The 18362-nt window shown below is 43.4% G+C and overlaps 1 protein-coding gene across 1 annotated transcript in view; it reads left to right on the top strand.

The window, feature by feature from the left end:
* The window catches only part of DNAAF8 (dynein axonemal assembly factor 8), a 1006155-nt gene that overhangs the window by 383785 nt on the left and 604008 nt on the right, over positions 1 to 18362 (top strand). The gene's annotated exons all lie outside the window — the stretch shown is intronic.

The raw sequence follows: 18362 nt of genomic DNA, 5'->3' as shown, positions 1-18362 counted from the left end.
CCGTTCTGGGAAGGACATGGCTTTTGTAGTTCGGACTGGACTGTTCCCATGGGGCACAGGGTCAGAGCTGATTTGCATATCGCCATTGTCTAACCCAGGGTGGTGTGGAGTGCAAAATAACGATGGATTTGGGCCCAGATCTTTTGACTGGGTTGAGTGTGTGACATTGATCCACATTCGGTCCATCACCTGTTGTGTTTGCATATTCCGCCCTAAGTGCGCTGGGGATGCCCAGACGTGGGTCCCAGGCACTCCACACCACTGGAGTCAAGCTAGCCGGGCTGATGAGAGGTGTTACCTCGAAACCGGTCCGGTCCTCGGATGCTTGATTCCGTTCTGGGAAGGACATGGCTTTTGTAGTTCGGACTGGACTGTTCCCATGGGGCACAGGGTCAGAGCTGATTTGCATATCGCCATTGTCTAACCCAGGGTGGTGTGGAGTGCAAAATAACGATGGATTTGGGCCCAGATCTTTTGACTGGGTTGAGTGTGTGACATTGATCCACATTCGGTCCATCACCTGTTGTGTTTGCACATTGCAAAGTATAAGCAGGCTCTAAAAAGTTTTTTAGGGAATATGAAATGGTTGTCTGTAATCTAGGTTGAAGTTATGATGTATAGGGATATTAGGAAAACTTCATCTATATATCTTTAAAAATATTTTAAAATTGGACTTTTACTATTTTTTTGATTGTTTATGTGGATATATGGGTGTGGATATGACTTATGTATAGAGCACTGTGTAAAATTGAGAGGAAATACATGAAAATCAGGCTCCATAATGGTGTTGGTTGATGAAGTTGTAATGCTGTTAGAATATATATATTTTTTTAAATCATGTTGTTACATGGTTTAAAGACCAATGGTCTAAATAAACTTTAATTTTGACTTGACTTGACTAGGTAAACAGAAGTTTGAAGGCTTTGAAATGGATTTGGTAGCTGGACATTTTTGAACCTTTCAATTGTGTCATATGAGAGACTGGTGTTACTAGGAAAACTGTTCTCAGCAGTTATTTAAAGATGTTTTTACTGGATGGATGAAATATTTCATGAAGGGGTAGTATGGGTGTACAGTCTAGCATTTTGCAATGGGATATTATGCTTGCTTATATTGGAAACCATGGAATCTGTTGCAACCACCTGAAAAACATGGACTGTTCCTACTGTTGCAGTCTGATTGGCTGAAATAGGGAAACCCTTTTACTAGTGGAGCACACCCTAACGTGTCAAAAGTGGTACAAACAGATGGGCCAAAATTAGCTTGTCGTCTGCTGTTCTCCTCTGTGTGATGGTGATATGGGTGGCTTGTGTGTATTAGCACCTCAGACCCATTCTTAGTTTAATTTTTCAAATAATATTTATTGAGATAGAAAACAATACAAAAGCATTGTAGTAATGTGAATAGCTTTTGTAGTATCCAGTCACATTCAATTATGCAAAAATTAGAGTATATACACAACAACGCACATTGCACTGCAGCTCTGAGTTAGTATCTACATAGTAAGATAGATGCATTAATGATGCAGAGAAGTGGCATGTTCATGCCTACTCGAACGTAAGAGGCCTAGTAGACTCTCATGTAGTTTAGTGGTGCCAAAGTGGCCATGCACCCTAAAACCCATTACCGCTCAGTATCGTTAGTAGGTTTTAAACAAGTGTTTGCATAGATTTGTGCATTAGATGACATTTTACTGCTAATAGACAGAGGGTAACCAATTTGTTCTACTGTGAACTTGGGCATACACTACATCATCCTGTTAAAAGACAGAGCAATCGTAGTAGTATCTTTGATCAATATTTCCTTCCAGAAATGTTTGGGTACTGCTGGGGCATTAGCTGGGAAACGTATCACTTTTTCCTCCACATTTGTACCAACAGGCCTATGTTGGCCAATGAATGCCTTCAATAGCCAGTCTAAGGTATTATCTGTATAGTATGTTGTAAGCATTCTCTGTATAGTAGGTGCATATGAGGCTGTTGGCTTTTAGGGATCAGATTGCTGACCATATATCATCTTTGATCTTCCTCCCCATAATTCCCACTAATGCATACAGGATTTGGTAACTATTGATTGCATGTTAGATAATATCTGCTAGGTTTTGAAAATGCATTCTTCTGGTCAAGGTTTTTAAGCATGTGTTCAAAGAAAGAGGGATTCTGCCCAAGGACTTTCAGTCTCACCACGCTATGCGGAGACAAATGCTTAATTTGTGTGTACCTGAAACGTTTTCTTTGAGAACAAGGAATGTTATTCATAACAGTTCTGAAAAATAAAGTGATGTGCCTCTGTCATAACATTGTCCCAGACATGTAAGATTTGCACTATTTAGAGATTAAATCTAGTTTGGTTCAGGCCAGGTGTGACTCTTAGATTGCCGAAAAATAGCATGTTCAAATATGAAAGATGGTCACTGATTTCTGACTGCTCTTTTATTTGACCGGTACAGTGACAGCGGCATTGACCAGCATTGTGTCATAGTTTGGTTTGTTGAATTTACGAAGCTGGACCAGGACATCTAGGGGAACATGGGACAGAGATTGTTCTCAATAGCCCCTTTGTTGACAACATCAAGCAATGAATGGACGATGGAAACCATAGTTGTTTCTTTTTGTTAAATTAGATAGGCTCTGGTCTGCTTTCCCCGTTTTGTTGAGGGCTTCCAAAGCAGCGTATATGAAATTTTCTGATGAATACATCTGCCAGTGGATTCCTCACCTTGTGAATATCCCCTGCATCAGCAACATTCGCAAATTATTTCGTAGCTCCTCACGCCGGCGTGAACGACGTCACAGAAGCAGGGCATCGCGCGCGGCTCCGCTGACGTTGCTGAATCCATAATAGGTCCCCGTTGGCGTGATGACATCAGTTCCCTGTTTTCTGTGTCATCGATGCTAACATTTCTTCTTGGGATCCTCAGTAGCTCATTTAGTAATTTTGTTACTGAAACTTGTTTCGTGTTAAATTTTATTTCCAGTCGATATGTCTTTGAGTAAATCTGGGTTGAAGCCTTGCGGGGCGTGCGGAAAGTTAATGTTGATAACGGATCCGCACAAGGACTGCGTTTGGTGCCTTTCATCTGACCACAACGTCCAAGGATGCTCCAGCTGTAATAAGATGAACCCAAAGGCTCTGCGAGAGAGAGAGGCGAAGCTGCTCGTAGCGAATTTGAAGAAGAAGAGAGGTAGGAGGCGTTTGAGGTCCCGTTCGAGGTCGAGATCGGCTTTGAGGTCGACTTTGGGGCATGCTTCTCGATCTAAGAAGAAGCACAAGAAGAAGAAGCATGGGTCACGGCGTCAATCTGGAAGGGAGTCGGATCCGAAATCGAAATCTCCAAAAAATCGACATCGGAAGGACTATGCTTCTCATTCACCTGTTGCTTCGAATCTGGAGCCGCAGGGTGAGCCTTCTCCTGTAGCTTCTCCGAAGCATTCCCCGGCTCCGGCTTTGAATCCTTTCCCAGTGCCGACGCACTCTCCATCTCGGGAGGAGGAGGAGGTTTCCATTGCCTGAAGGATCTTCGACTCCGTTGGATGCTCCCTCTGGTCCGGTTGACCCGACTCTGATTGTACCTCAACAGGAGCAGTGTCTAGGGCCATACCCACTCTTTCCAGGCCCGGGTCAAGACCCAACGCATTATTTAAATGCGATGTACGGGGTCTTTTCAAGAGCCATGTACCCCTCTGAAGCACTATCCGGTCCCAAGGGTCCAATGGCTTACAATCTGGGTGTACCGCACAGGCACCGGTTATGCCTTTTATGCCTGCGGACCCTACCTGGCATTTCCCGGCTCCGAGGTCATCGATGCCGCTACCATCTTCACCGGCTCTGATTCCGACTCGACCTCGTTTGTTCCAGACTGTACCTCCGGATCCGAGCATGACGCCGGCTCCGTCTGAGTCGATTGTGGCTCCATCAACGCCGATCCAGAGGATGAGATATAGGCGGGAGGCACAAAGGCTACTGGAGGAGCAAAGATATCGAGCAGTGAGGGAGGAAGGAGAACTGCTGGAGTCTGAGGACTTGTTTGAAGAACTTAAAGAGGCAAGTGGCCTGGAGTTATCTCCGGAGTGAGAACTTTCTTCAGCTCCTGATGTTCCATCAAAGGATGTCACACCGTATCACACCTTCATTAAGAAGGCGGCTGAGCTCTTGGATTTGAATTTGCTTACTGCAGAGTTTAAATCTAATTTATTAACGTAGGTACTTCATTCTCCTTCTTCGGTTGTGGAGCCAATGCTGCCATTTAATGAAGCTATTACTGAGCCGGTGTTGGAGGTTTGGCGTAAGCCCTTTTCGTCTCTTGCGGTTTCGAAGGCTGTAGCAAGAAGTTATGGGGTTTCTCCTGGAGGTCCTGACTTTTTGTCATCACATCCGTCTCCGGAGAGTCTGGTAGTTCAGGCAGCCTGCTCCAAGAAGTCTACTGGAGCCTTCCCTCAAGTGCCAAGTGGTAGAGAGTCAAAGAAATTGGACCAATCGGCAAAAAAGGTTTTCTCATCGGCCAGCATGGCTTTAAAATCTACGAATGCGACATGCCTTTGGGGGCGTTATATTCACGCATTCATGGACTCCGCGAAGCAGTTGGTACCAAAGATACCTGAAGAGGACAGGCAGAACTTCAGTGAAGTTCTTGCAGATACTCAGGCTGCCGCTCGTCAGGTAATCCAGAGCGGTTTGGATACGGATGACTCTGTGGCAAGGGTCATGGGATCTTCTGTTGCCACCAGGAGGGCTACTTGGCTGAAGACTTCTGAGTTTTCTCCTGATGTGCTGGCGACTTTGATAGATCTTCCTTTTGATGGTTCGGTCTGTTTGGCAAGAAGACAGACGAGGCCTTGGAAAGGTTCAAGGACAGTAAGGCGCCGGCTAGGTCTTTGGGTCTGTAAACAAACCAGAGGTTCTTCGAATAAGAGATTCAGAGGATTCGGAAGGACTTCCTTTCGCTCGTACAAACAGCCGCAGCAGCAGCAGCAGAATTCCCTGTACAAATCGTACAGAGGCAGAAACAGGGGCCGAGCTTGAGGTCGTCAAGTCTCCTCTTCCTCCTCCTCCTCTTCCTCTTCCAACTCCTCTCCTGCCACAGCAAAGCAGCCGTAGATCCCCCATTCTGGATCATGTTGTTCCTGTAGAGAGTCGGCTTACTCATTTTCTACAAGATTGGGAATCGGTCACATCAGACCTTTGGGTTCTCAATCTTGTAGAAAATGGGTATGCTCTTCCCTTTCTGGAATTTCCCCCAAACTACCCTCCTTGTCAAGGATTTTGCACAAAAGAACACCTACTTGTCCTGCAGGAGGAAGTCCTGGCGCTACTGAGAAAAGGTGCGATAGAGGTGCTTCCGGAGCAGGAAAGGGGTCAGGGTTGCTACTCCCGGTATTTCTTGATACCCAAGAAGGATGGCAGGCTTCATCCGATCCTGGTCCTCAGGATCTTGAACCTCTTTTTGTAGCAAGAGCAGTTCAATATGCTCACCTTTGCACAGGGTCTTCAAGCGCTGCAGCAAGAGGACTGGATGGTGTCGATTGACTTGCAGGATGCGTATTTCCACATTCCAATCCTGAAGTCGCACAGGAAGTATCTCCGTTTTACGGTAAGATCGCAAGATTACTAGTTTGCGGTTCTTCCGTTTGGTCTTACTACTGCACCTCGAGTCTTCACCAAGGTGATGGTGGTGGTGGCAGCCCATCTCAGAAGGTCGGGGATACCAGTATTCCCTTATCTGGACGACTGGCTGATCAAAGCTTCATCATTTGCAGATTACAACTCAGTTGTTGTACAGATTGGGTTTCTTGATAAACGTGCCCAAATCTCACCTGGTGCCATCTCAGGACAACCTGTTCATGGGTGTGGTACTGGATACCACTGTGTGTCCGGCATTCCCTCCTCCACAAAGGATTCTCGACATACAGGAAATGTTATGTTATGTTATGTTAATTTATACTTAATAGGTCAAGAAAGGAAAGACGACCTTACACATTAAATAACCAGGTCTTGAGGCCCTTGCGATAGTTCACATATTTAGTTTCATTCCAAAGTATACTCGGGAGGGAGTTCCACAGACAAGGGCCACAATAAGAAAACGATTGGCCACCCATCTGGGACAGTCTAAACCTTGGCACAACAAAGGCTGAGCGAAGCGTACGTGCAGGAAGATAACACTGGACCATTGATGGAGCGGTAATTTCTTCTGGTAATTTCTCAATGCAAAACCCTCATGCTACCTCTAATTTACCGCTGAAAAAGGTGGTGGGCCCTACACACCATATATTACCTTCAGGAGACTTTAAATAAAGATGAACAGTCAAAAATGCAGTTATTATTTTAAGCCAATAAAGAGAGTTGTTGAGTATTTAAAGGGTTTTATTTTCTAGTCAAAAGTTAATTTTTCTCTGACCCTTTATTCATTAGTAAAATATCAATCAGGTTACAGAATTTGGAAAACAGGAAAAATAGCATTAATATAGAACATATTACAGTCTGCATATAAGCATTACATATAGGAATAGGAAAGAAAGAAAATGTGGCGCAAAATATCAGTCAAAATTCTTAAGGAGTTTCTAAGAAAAATAGTCTTGCAAGGCTAATCAAAAATCAAATAGTTTGCAAAAATCTCCCATTAAGAGAAATAAATGCATAAGACAAATAAATATTTTCAGACCAAATTAATTAGTCAAAGCATAAACTTATAGTTTAGCATCTAAATCTAAAAAGCCTTTCTATCTGTTGCTGTTCTTCTGCATCTGTCTGTGTCTAAAGAGCAAGCAGGATGTGAGACAGCCCCTCCTTCACCAGACCTCAAAGGAATGTGGCCTGCAGTGCCAAAATATGACGTGAAAGCAAGAAACCTCCCCCTGACTTTCCTCGGACGCAAACCCCGCCCTCCAGCAATCTCCCAGGACGTTTCTCGTACCTAACCCATAGAATGTCTGGTCTAATCTGTTCCTTCTCTCAAGAGTTCACACACCCCTCTAATGAGCCTAGAAGCCAAAGCCCCTCCAGAGAGGTCATTATTTATACTCTAATTCTTGGCAGTCCACACAAAAATGTTGCATCTTCAGGAAAACCTGTACGTGATTGGTCAGCCACAATAGCATGAGTTCTCACCACCCTGACTCATTCTAAAAACCCGACTATACCAGTTTTAACAAAAGAAGCGCGAATAATTTAATACATTTATAAACGTTTGCAACATTTACTAGGGAAAATGTTTCTATAGGTTTCCTTCCTTCCTGTCACAGCGCAGCAGGACGAATACTTTATCAAACTGGTACATTGGCACAATCACAAGAATGTACAGTTTAAGATGTCCTTGACTCCTTCCGCAGTTTGAGTCAAGCTGGTGTCGGCGCATGCTCTCTTCTCTTTCAAAGCAAGCCATAGCCTTGCTGATTTCACAGGCAGCCACTTAATGATAGGCCCAAAAATAAAACAAACACAAATAGAATATGAATTTCATGTAAATCAGCCCATTATGTTTCCCAACTCCATACTAATACCCCTTATAAATGTTTACCTAGCCCAGCTATTAGTGAAAAGCAGCTTTTCTATTATTTATGACAACATGCTAAATAAATGTTCAATGTGCAACATAGCCTTTTTATGCTTTAGTGTAAAATTTTAAAAGCACACACACAGTTAATACAGCGCACACAGCAACATGCTTTAGTGTTTTAGATAGCTTTTTCATGCAACAAAGCATTTAACCCCCTGTGTAGTGTTTGGTGCATTATTAATTCACACACATTATAAAAAGAGGTTTTATTAACTGAAAATGTTTATCAAAATATGCAACAAGTCAAAGTCTTTTAAGACAGAAATAGTGGATTTAGATTACAAGGAATGAGCTGGGAAGAGAGAAACACATTCTATTAATCTTCAAAGCTAAAAAGGCCAGTTTTCTCTACACTGAAAAAAACACATGTTAATTCAGCAAAAGCATTTCAGACTGAATAGGCCTCACTTTCATGTATTTCATGTGCCATGTTTTAAACCTGCACCAAAATGTGTGTGGCAATTTAAATGCATTCTGTCTGAAGCACAAAAAATAAAACAATGCCTGACTGCAGATGAAATCTGCTCCATCACCATAAGCTTCATATATTGTGGTACTTTGCCACAATTGATTCTAAACATATAGCTCAAGGCTTTAAACTTTATACGGTTCTCAATCCTTAGCCAATGTAAATCACAAAGGATTCCTGAGACTGAAGCACTTTTAGGGATCTTACTGAGCAGCCTAGCCGCTGTATTTTGAACCAATTGTAGCTTGCTTACCACATCCTTATTGGCTCCAAGATAGAGGATGTTGCCTTAGTCCAGCCTTGATGTAATTAGAGCATGGACCACAGTATGTTGCGTAGGTGAAGGCAGCATCCAAAGGATTTTTCTGAGCCATTTAAGGATGGCAAAGCATGTAGATGAAACTTTCACTGCTTGCTGCCTCATTAAGAGTTGTTCATCAAGTATGACACCCAGATTACGGACCTGCTGGCTGGGCAGTGGTGGTGCGCCCATCTCTAATAGCCAGTGAAGGGGGCCCCAAAAGTTCTTTTCTCTGCCCAGTATCAGCACCTCAGCCTTCTCTCCATTCAGTGTAAGCATATTAGCTTGCATCCAACCTGCAATCCTACTCAACCCCACTTAGAGAGAGGATGGATTGGTAGCTCTATCTGCTGATAGTGAGAGAACAATCTGGCAGTCATCGTCGTAAGAGAAAAGAGAAAGCCCCGCATTTGCCGCAATAAGTGCCATAGGCCATGACATAGACATTAAATAGCAGTAGGCTCAGAGAAGCTTTATTGACACAGAAGTGTAGTTAGAAATGGTCAGACCAGGGAACAGGAACAGCAGGAGAGCAGTTGATATTCGACAATTTGGAGAAAATTGGATCCAACAGGTGGCCGGCTACATGAGTAGGGCCCGAGTTACATAACAGAATGTTCATAGCTGCCAGATCAGAAATAAGTAACGAGTTTTTAGAGCCAACTAGGTCGTCAAAATGCAGGTTAAAATCCCCTAAGATAGTAAAATTAGCAGAATCCAAAAGAAACGGGGCAACTAAGTCAGGAAAGGAGTCCGCCCATGCTCCAGCTGCACCCGGGGGCCGATGGAGCAGGATGCCGGAGAAGGCAACCTTCGGACTAACGATAAGTTTAAATAACGCGGATTCGCAACCACTAAACGGGAGGTTATCAAATTTGCAAGTATAACAATCTTTATAAATAATTGCAATACCACCGCCCTTATTTAGAGTCCTATCTCTTCTAACTATTGAATAGTTGGAAGGTAAAGCATATGCAATGTCAGGTCCTGAGCACTCTTGTAGCCAGAAAAATGGCGTCAGGGTGTTCGTTAATCAGGAGATCAAAGATGTCAGACTTATGTTTTGGAAGCGATCAGCAATTTAAACAATAAAATAGATAATCATTACCATGCATTTTATGCAAATTAGTAAAAGTTTTGGCCTGTGGATCTGGAGCTCCTATGAGGACCGTAGGCGACCTAAAGCCTAGGTGCTGATCAGAGTAAATACCAATGCTGCAACAAGGGCAGATAGGAGGCAAAGAATCAGGGTATAGAGCCTCACAGCCCGAACATATGGACCCTCTAAAACTCAGCAATTGCTCACTGGAATACCTTATCACCGGTTTCCCACAAGGGGCAGGGGTCCTGGCCCCTGGACCCGGTCGTTCGCGGATGGGTGCAGACGGGCTTGCCTTAGGGAGTGTCTTTGGTGCGCCCGCTGCGAGCGTCCACTGCATGTCGGATCCTCGCCCATTATATATGTTAATGGGAGAGTGGTGTGCAAAGACAAGTGCGCTGACCATCAGGAACGCACGGCAACCAGCTAATGGCTGCCCGCGACCTCGCAGGAAAAAGATGTTTGGAGTATAACACTCCTCCGACATACTAAGCTCCAAAGTACAAAGCCCCACAAAGAAATGCTCAAAGCCGGCCCCTCCAAAAGCAGAGAGTAATCAGTTCAATTCGTTTGAGAAATGTAATAAACGAAGTTGTGAGCGATTATAAAAAGTGTCAGCTTCAATTGCAGTGGTTATTTTTAAAAACAACTTAAAATATAATAGCAGCGAGCAAGTCACACAGGATGAATCCTTTATTTTACAATGGACCTGTTGTTCCAGTCCTGAAGGTCCTTCGTCTGCTCGGTCTGATGGCTTCCTGTATTCTGTTGGTCAACCATGCACACTGGCATATGAGGACACGCCAGTGCTGTCTCCGCAGGCAGTGGTATCAGCACAATTTAGATCTCAGGGAGTCGGTGAGGATCTCCAGAAAAGCTGCGGTGGATCTATCTTGGTGGAGCGTGGAAGGCAATCTGTCTCAAGGAAAGCCCTTTCATCTGCCTCCATCGGTGGCCACAGTGATAACGAATGCATCCACCCTAGGGTGGGGTACTCATCTTGTGAATCTGGAAATCAAGGGTCTTTGGTCTCCAGAGGAAAGGTTGCTTCACATCAACCTTCTTGAGTTGCGGGCGATACGTTTAGCACTCAAGGCCTTCCTCCCTTCCCTTCGCGGTCCGGCGGTTCAAGTCCTAACGGACAACACTACTGCGATATGGTATATCAACAAACAGGGAGGAGTGGGATCGCATTGCCTTTGCAGAGAGGCTCTGCGTCTCTGGTCCTGGGTTCAGGACCATCAGATTTGTCTGATGGCAAATCATCTGGCCGGAGTTCTGAACGTACGTGCAGACAGTCTCAGTCGGCAGTTCTCAGCCGACCACGAGTGGAGGCTTCATCCATGGGTGCCTGTTTGCCACTCACGAGAATGCTCACTGCCCGTCATTCGGCAGTTTCCAGTATCCGATGCAGGGAGCTTTGGGGGACGCGTTTCAGTTGAGTTGGGGCTCTCAACTCCTTTATACGTTTCCTCTCATACCCTTGATTCCTCGGGTTCTGAGGAAGGTTCGCCAAGACCGGGCCCAAGTCATACTGACCGCCCCGGATTGGCCAAGAAGGGTGTGGTACACAGATCTTCTCCACCTCTCCTCGTGCCCTCAGCTCCGTCTCCCTCTCAAGGCAGACCTCCTCTCGCAGTCGCAGGGGCAAGTTCTGCACCCCCTCCTCCAGAGCTTACACCTTCATGCCTGGAGATTGAATGGGGCAACCTGAATTTTTTTCTCTCTCACCTGACATGGTGGATGTTATTTTGTCATCCAGGCGGCACTCCACCAATTCTATCTATTCTTATAGGTGGTCCAAGTTTGTCTCATGGTGTGGAGAGAAGTCCATTCATCCCTTGAAGGCTTGTTTGTCCGACATTCTTCAGTTTGCACTCTCTGTGGCTCAGCAAGGATTTGCTGTAGCGACAGTGAAAGGTTATCTTTTGGCTTTGTCGGCATTCCTTTGCCTGCCGGGCCGTCCTTTTTTAAGTCACCTGTTGTTTTAAGGTTCTTATAGGATCTTACGAATACATTTCCTCCCACTCCTTTTATTGTGCCTCAATGGTACTTGAATATTGTCCTTACTTTCTTAATGGGTTGACCTTTCGAGCCCTTGCACAGGTGTCCCTTGAGGTTGTTATCTTTTAAAACGGTCTTTCTGATTGCGATTACCTCGGCAAGGAGGGTAAGTGAGATTCAAGCTCTAAGTTCAAAACCCCCGTTCTTGACTATTAATGCTGAAACAATGGTACTCAGGACCAGGGCTGCTTTTCTGCCTAAGGTGGTAACTCCCTTCCATCTGGGGCAGTCCATTATCCTCCCTACCTTCTATCCTCCCCCTCACCCTTCCAAGGAGGAGGAGAGATTTCACCGTCTAGACCGTAAGAGGGCGGTGAGCTTCTACCTTAACAGAACCAGAGAGTTCCAAATTGATGACCAACTCTTCGTGGTTGTCATTGGCTGCAGGAAAGGCAGAGCGGTGCACAAGCGCCCGCTGTCTAGAGGGATTGTCTTCTGTTTCAAGATATGCTACTCCCTGGTCGGTAAGGAACCTCCAGAAGGTTTGAGAGCTCATTCTACTAGGGCAAAGTCATCTACATCTGCCTTGTTCTAGGGGTGTTCCAGTGGAGGATATTTGTAGGGCGGCAACTTGGGCCTCCCTCCACACTTTCGCAAAGCATTATTGTTTAGATGCAGAGGTGAGGAGGGACGGACACTTTGCTCATTACAGTCCTTCAGGACTTCTTGGTATAGAAGGGTGGACACCCTCCTCCGGGAGTGGGACTGCTGTGGGAATCTATTCACTAGGTGAGGAATCCACTGTCAGATGTATCCCTCAGAAGAACAAGTTACTTACCTTCGGTAATGCTTTTTCTGGTGGATACAGTATCTGCCTGTGGATTCCTCACTGACCCACCCGCCTCCCCGTTGTCCACCCTTGTATACCTATAATAGTAGCTATTCCTTTTGTGCATGTTGTTTTTAAGGCAATGTCTTGTTTCTTTTTGCTCTACTGCATTGTCTTGACACTGTGTGTGTTACCCTAAATATTATGTACTGTGTACACTGTGTATATATACTGTTGTCGGTCGGTCCGTCCCTCGAGGGCACGGAAAAAAGGGGCGGAACTGATGTCATCACACCAACAGGGTCCTATTATGGATTCAGTGACGTCAGCGGAGCAGCGCGCGATGCCGTGCTTCTGTAACGTCGTCCACATCGGTGTGAGGAGCTACGAAAGAATTTCCGATTGTTGCTGATGCAGGGGATATTCACAAGGTGAAGAATCCACAGGCAGATACTGTATCCACCAGAAAAAGCGTTACTGAAGGTACGTAACTTGTTCTTTAGGCCCTTGCTAGTCTGAACAAGTATTTTAGCTTGAATCCTCTTGATTACTGTATACCTGGTCATTGCTGAGAAGGAGCGTAACGCATCGATAACCCTCCAAACAAAGTTAATTTTTACAGTGATTATTTTGTCAGTTAAGGAAACTCCTTGCCTCATCAGTAGAGGTTCTAAAATAATTATTCTAGTCGGTCTAGGATGTTATGTCTGCACAATCCCAATGAGCAACCTAGTGAATATATTTGGTTTTGTAGAGCGTGAAAACTGCCCCAAAAAGGGCATCTTGGCACAAAAAGTAATTATAGCAACTAAGGCAAATTAAGTGGCAAGATTGATCCATCAAGTTTTACGTTCTTTTTCTTAAAGATATGTTGACCTCTAGATATGTAATCTTCTCTCTCACCGAAGTAAAGTTATATAAACCTGTGCCAATCTGGCATGTCGCATACCATCTTCAGTGGTTTTCTAGGATTTAGTGTGTTCACCTACTCAAATTTATTTTGAAACTGGATAATGTGTAATATTTACATAGCTTGGATAGGACATGTAGGAGTGCTGCGGACATATATATTGCTACATACAGTAACATCATCCAGCAAAGGGGCTGGTGTCATTTGCAGTCTAGCAGTAGATCCTTCAATGAGCAGATTATATCTAATGGTGGACCAATGTTTCTGGATTTAGGCCAGATATCAACAGAGATGCATGCCAATCAATGATGGGAGGATTGAAGGATGCGTTAGTTGGAAGAGGTGAGGTTTTTGAAAGGTACTGATAGTTGGTCATCAGCAAATGAAAACCTTCCTGTACTTACATTTTAATAAAGTGCATTTGCCACAGCCAACGTCCTTTTCAGCACCAAGGGACAGAATCACCATGGAAAAGTTGATAGCCGCATCAAGTGTTTTCACTACCTTCAAGATATTGTCGTCTGTGCTGCAACTGCTGATAATGTTTAAGTTTCTTTTTAGGTGCTTTGCAGTTAGGCTGGGAAACATCTTCATTAACAGACGGTTAATTGAGGAACAATTCATTGAAATAGAATGTGCTGTTAAAATATATTACATCTCTGCTTTTGTGTTTGCATGTGTGTTGTCGAATAGGTACCAGTATGCGTGATAATGAACAGATCTCAGTATTTATCTAGTTAACCCAATTCAGTTCAGTCAATCATTATTCAAGTATAAAACAGCCATAAAAGAACATAAAGCAGCAGAGACACATTCCAATGAAATATACAATAAGAAGTAAATCAAGTGCAATAAAAATATAACTGATACAGTCTATTTAAAAATCCTCAGACTAAACCCTTACAAAATGCACATGCCTGATTCATATATTTTCCTAATGATGATGGGTCTTTTTTATAAAGTTTAAAACAGCAATACAGATAAGTGGTGTGTCTAATTTTTGAAGGCTTATCGGCGCTAGCTTATATGATCTGGTTGTGGTCTGGCTGAGAGTGAGGACCAACAATGAGCGACAAGGCTCAGAAAATAAAGTGCAAAAAGCATAAAGTGACATGTGCTTTGACTAGAAACACCATTGCAGGGACAAGGAAGCAGTGTTCTGAAGAAAGTCCCCTGTATGGGAAATGCTGTGATAAAGTGCAATGCACTCAGTCTAAAGCGAGTGAAGAGAAAATACAGGTTAGTGTTTGTGATGACTGATAAATATGGTCCTAGTCCTATAGTTGTATGGACAGCAGATTAGTCAAGAAGACTTGACAAAGATGGCGCCCGTTCCCTCCTCAAATTCATACAATGGTCTAAAAAACACTGTTTGATTTTATCTTTGCAACTCATAACAAAAGGCTCAGGGTTATCATATATTTCTGGGACTCCAAGAAGATAGAACCTTCTCTTAACATATGCCAGCCATGGGATGTGGTACACATTATCTAATAATAAACAGTCGGAAAAGTTTTGACCAAGCCCGCTTCCTGCTTGGCCCAACAATTTATCCACAAAGTCAGCGGGCCTAGCCCAATCGCGTCCTACATATAATATAAGCCTATTTCCTTGTGCCCAAGGATAGTAGTAGTACTTCTTGGGATGGACAGTAACCTACACATGAAACTGTTTTCTGTGTGTTGGAGAATATCTGAGTTTGAGTAAGTCCAGATAAACAGCCCCATGTAAACCCACAAGTAACCACTTGCTTTTATAGATAGTATTAGTTCTTTAACTTTTTTTTGTCGCAGTTTATGTGCAAATCTAAACACTGCATTGTTAGTTTTGATAAAATGTTGGTTTCTTAACCCAGGGCCGGATTTAGATCGTGGCGGACGGGTTACTCTGTCACAAACGTGATGGAAATCCCGTCCACCGAAATATAAATCCCATAGGTTATAATGGGATTTATATTTTGGCGGACAGGATATCCATTTACCATTGTGATAGAGTAACCCGTCCGCCAAGAACTAAATCAGGTCCCTAATTATAGGTGACCATGTCAGGGAAGAATTAAATAAGATCCCTAGATAGTTAAACATATTAGTTCTGCCAAGGCTCTACCAATACATCCAGTAATTCTTAATTTTTGATTTGGCTGGGTCACAAGTCATTTTCGAAAGATTTAGTGTGGTTTACTTTCAAATCCAAGCTTTTCATACAAAACATAAAAGAATCCAATAACATTTGAAGGCCATTCACCATTCTAGAGATGAGCACTGCATCGTCGGCATGAAACAAAAATTGGGGTAAAGTTGTTTTGCCATCCAAGGCATATCGAATCTTTTTTCAAGTAAGTGTTTATTTACGTAATTAATGTATATAAAAAAAGGATGGGTGCTAAGATATATCCTTGGTGGACACCTCAATGAATCCTAACAGATGGAGTTAGCTCTCCTATAACTCCATAATGAATTGACACTGAGGTTTGTTTCAGCATGTAGACATGTTATTAGTAGTAGCAGGTCTTTATCTACCCCCAAATGATCGATGAGGTCTCATAACTTTGCCCTGTTAACTAAGTCAAATGCACTGGAAAGGTCCATAAATGCATCCCCTTTTGCTAATACATATTTTCCTCCTATCCGATATACATTTAAACATTGCTTAATTGTGTCAATCCCATGGCAAAAGATGAACTGTGCTTCAGTAAGTATCTCATGTTCATCTGCCCAGTCTTAGAGCCGGGACAGGATGACCCATACAAGGATCTTGTCTCTTGAATCTATTAAAGAAATTGGTCTGTAGCAGTTAGGCAGGCTTCCTTTGCCCTTTTCGAAATGGGTATGATGATGGCTCTACTCCAGGACTCAGGAATCTGACCTATTATGGCAGTTTTGAATACGTTTGTATAAAAGTGGAGCCAAGAGTGATTTGCTAGATTTATAGATGTCAACGTGGACTCCGTCAGTCCTTGGGGACTTCCAGCAGTACTCCTTTAATATAGCCTCAGCCACTTCCTCCACACTTATTGTATTGCTGAAGGCTTGTGCATCTAGCTCCAAAGGCGACTCCACAGACGTGTTCTGTTTCAACTGTGTGGAAAATATCTGTATAATACTGTACCCCGATGTTGGGTGTTATTAGGGACTCTATTATTGGAGTGCCAAATTCCACAAAGAATGGGCGATTTACTACCACCAAGAATCTTGAGGAGCCTTCTGCCTTATCTTGATCTTACGCTCTTCTAGTATAGTTTTATAGGTACAATGGGCTTGCTTTATCACTAAAAGGCATCTATGGTTAGAATGGAGAACAGCCTTTAACCTAGTTTACCGATTGCCAGGTCATGACATTGGCCAGTGTTTGATGGGTAGTTGGAAGGAACATGTGCGTTTTTAGCTTGGCTGTGAAGTTCATGAGTTTAATAATGCTGTGGACCTTATCGGAGTTCATTTCAAAGGTGGGGTTTCTATTACTGAAAATAGCTTCCTCTGCTATTCAACTAGGTTCTAGGGCTTTGTAGGATGTTCGTTTTGTTAGATGGTGGCAGGCGGGATGATTGTAGCAGTTGTGTTATTGAGCAACTCACACTGAAGTACTCCTGTTATTGTCACCAAAATCGGGCTAACAGCTTGATAATAGCCAAAAATTGTGTTATATGTTGATGAACTTGTGTGTAATGGACCTGCTCAAAAGGTAGAAATCCTTCTTTAGGACGAGGACCCTCACTCACCAGAGGGTGACATGCCTCATCATCGGGAGCCCTCCTCACACCCGGACTGTGAAGTCTACGGTGTGGGCTACAAGTCCCTTAGTCGAGAGGAACAGAGGTGTTTTGATGAGTTATGGAAGGAGATTAGTAGGGGGCAGACTGCTAGTGAATACACAGTGTGGTGATAGTTAAAACTACCTCCAGAGGGTCAAAATAACTTTATTCCTTAGGTCCACTAGGATACAGCTAAAAAGAGAACCGGGGTTGTAAACCATATATACCCCTCTCAATGGTGTTATTGACTATAGGTACCTGAGTGCTGAGTTTGCTTGTAAATTCAAGGTAAGTTAAAGAGTTTTGAATGTGAATGTGGTCTTTACAGGGGTCCAGTTAAAGCTTCTGAGTTTTGGTATGGCTGACTGGCGTTTTTAGTCCAAGTGCACTGCAGCAGACTACAGTTTTTGTAATCTTTTAATGTGGTGCGCATGTTTTTGGTGTCAGCATCTCACATTACCATTGGGTTTCTTTTGATGAGAACAGTACATAAGTTGAAAGGCTGAGTTGGGGATACAGCTTGATTCGTCTGTCTGGTAGTATTCTTTATCAGTGGATAGCCGATAGTTTAGATTATACTTTTCTATCAAAAACAAGAATGGTGATGTGACAGTACAAAGAGCACAGTTCCATGTTTAGCAATGAGACTGGTGTGGGAGATGGTGCCCGTGACTCCATAGTGCATTTAAATAAAGCAAGCAGGATTTAACCAGGCCTTGATGACAGGCCTTGTAAAAGGCTGGTGAAGAAGACATCACAGTAGGAGACTTAATGGCCTATCTCACCTTGTCTCTAGTAATCTGTGACTCCAACTTATTCCTCAAGGTTATTTTTCTGCTCAGGAATGACATTCTAGTCATCTATCCCTGCTGGTGCTTGAGTGTCAGAGGTTCTTCTCTAAACTGGTTCTTATTCTATAGAGAATCCTATATTGGTACTTGGTCCTTAGCCTTGAAAGAATGCTTTTTTTCTGGAGCCTCTCACGCCCTGGGTGATCTAGGCATCTCTAACAGTTTTTAATTATAGTTATAGGTATGCCCCACTTGCAGTTTGTGTACCATGAGACTATCTATCTGCTCTATTCCCTTGTGTCTTAATGAATGTGTCTAGTATAAAGGATGCTATGTTTGAATTTTTCCAGTTTTGAGGCTATGATCTCTCAGATGCTAAATTTGGTGCATGGTCTTGGTCGAGCCAGTTTGTTTTTGTCTTCCTGTAATGAATTTGACCTTCCTGTCCTCTGCAGCCTTTTCAGTTGGCCTAAAAAATTCATACACTTATTAATTTATCCACTTTTCAAATGAAGTCCCCTATCATACTTGCGGGGAAATTATGTATGTGTGCATAATGCACAAAGTAGTCTGCTGCAGCTGTCATTACGCCCTTCTGGAGCACTGACTCTCCCAGGGAGCTGTGTATAAACACTATGGCCCATTTGTACAAAATT

Source organism: Lissotriton vulgaris, chromosome 10 (genome assembly GCF_964263255.1).
Source record: "Lissotriton vulgaris chromosome 10, aLisVul1.2, whole genome shotgun sequence".
Taxonomy (NCBI): Eukaryota; Metazoa; Chordata; class Amphibia; order Caudata; family Salamandridae; genus Lissotriton; species Lissotriton vulgaris.
Note: the sequence above shows the minus strand (reverse complement) of the source record. Positions and strands in the feature narration are given on the sequence as shown.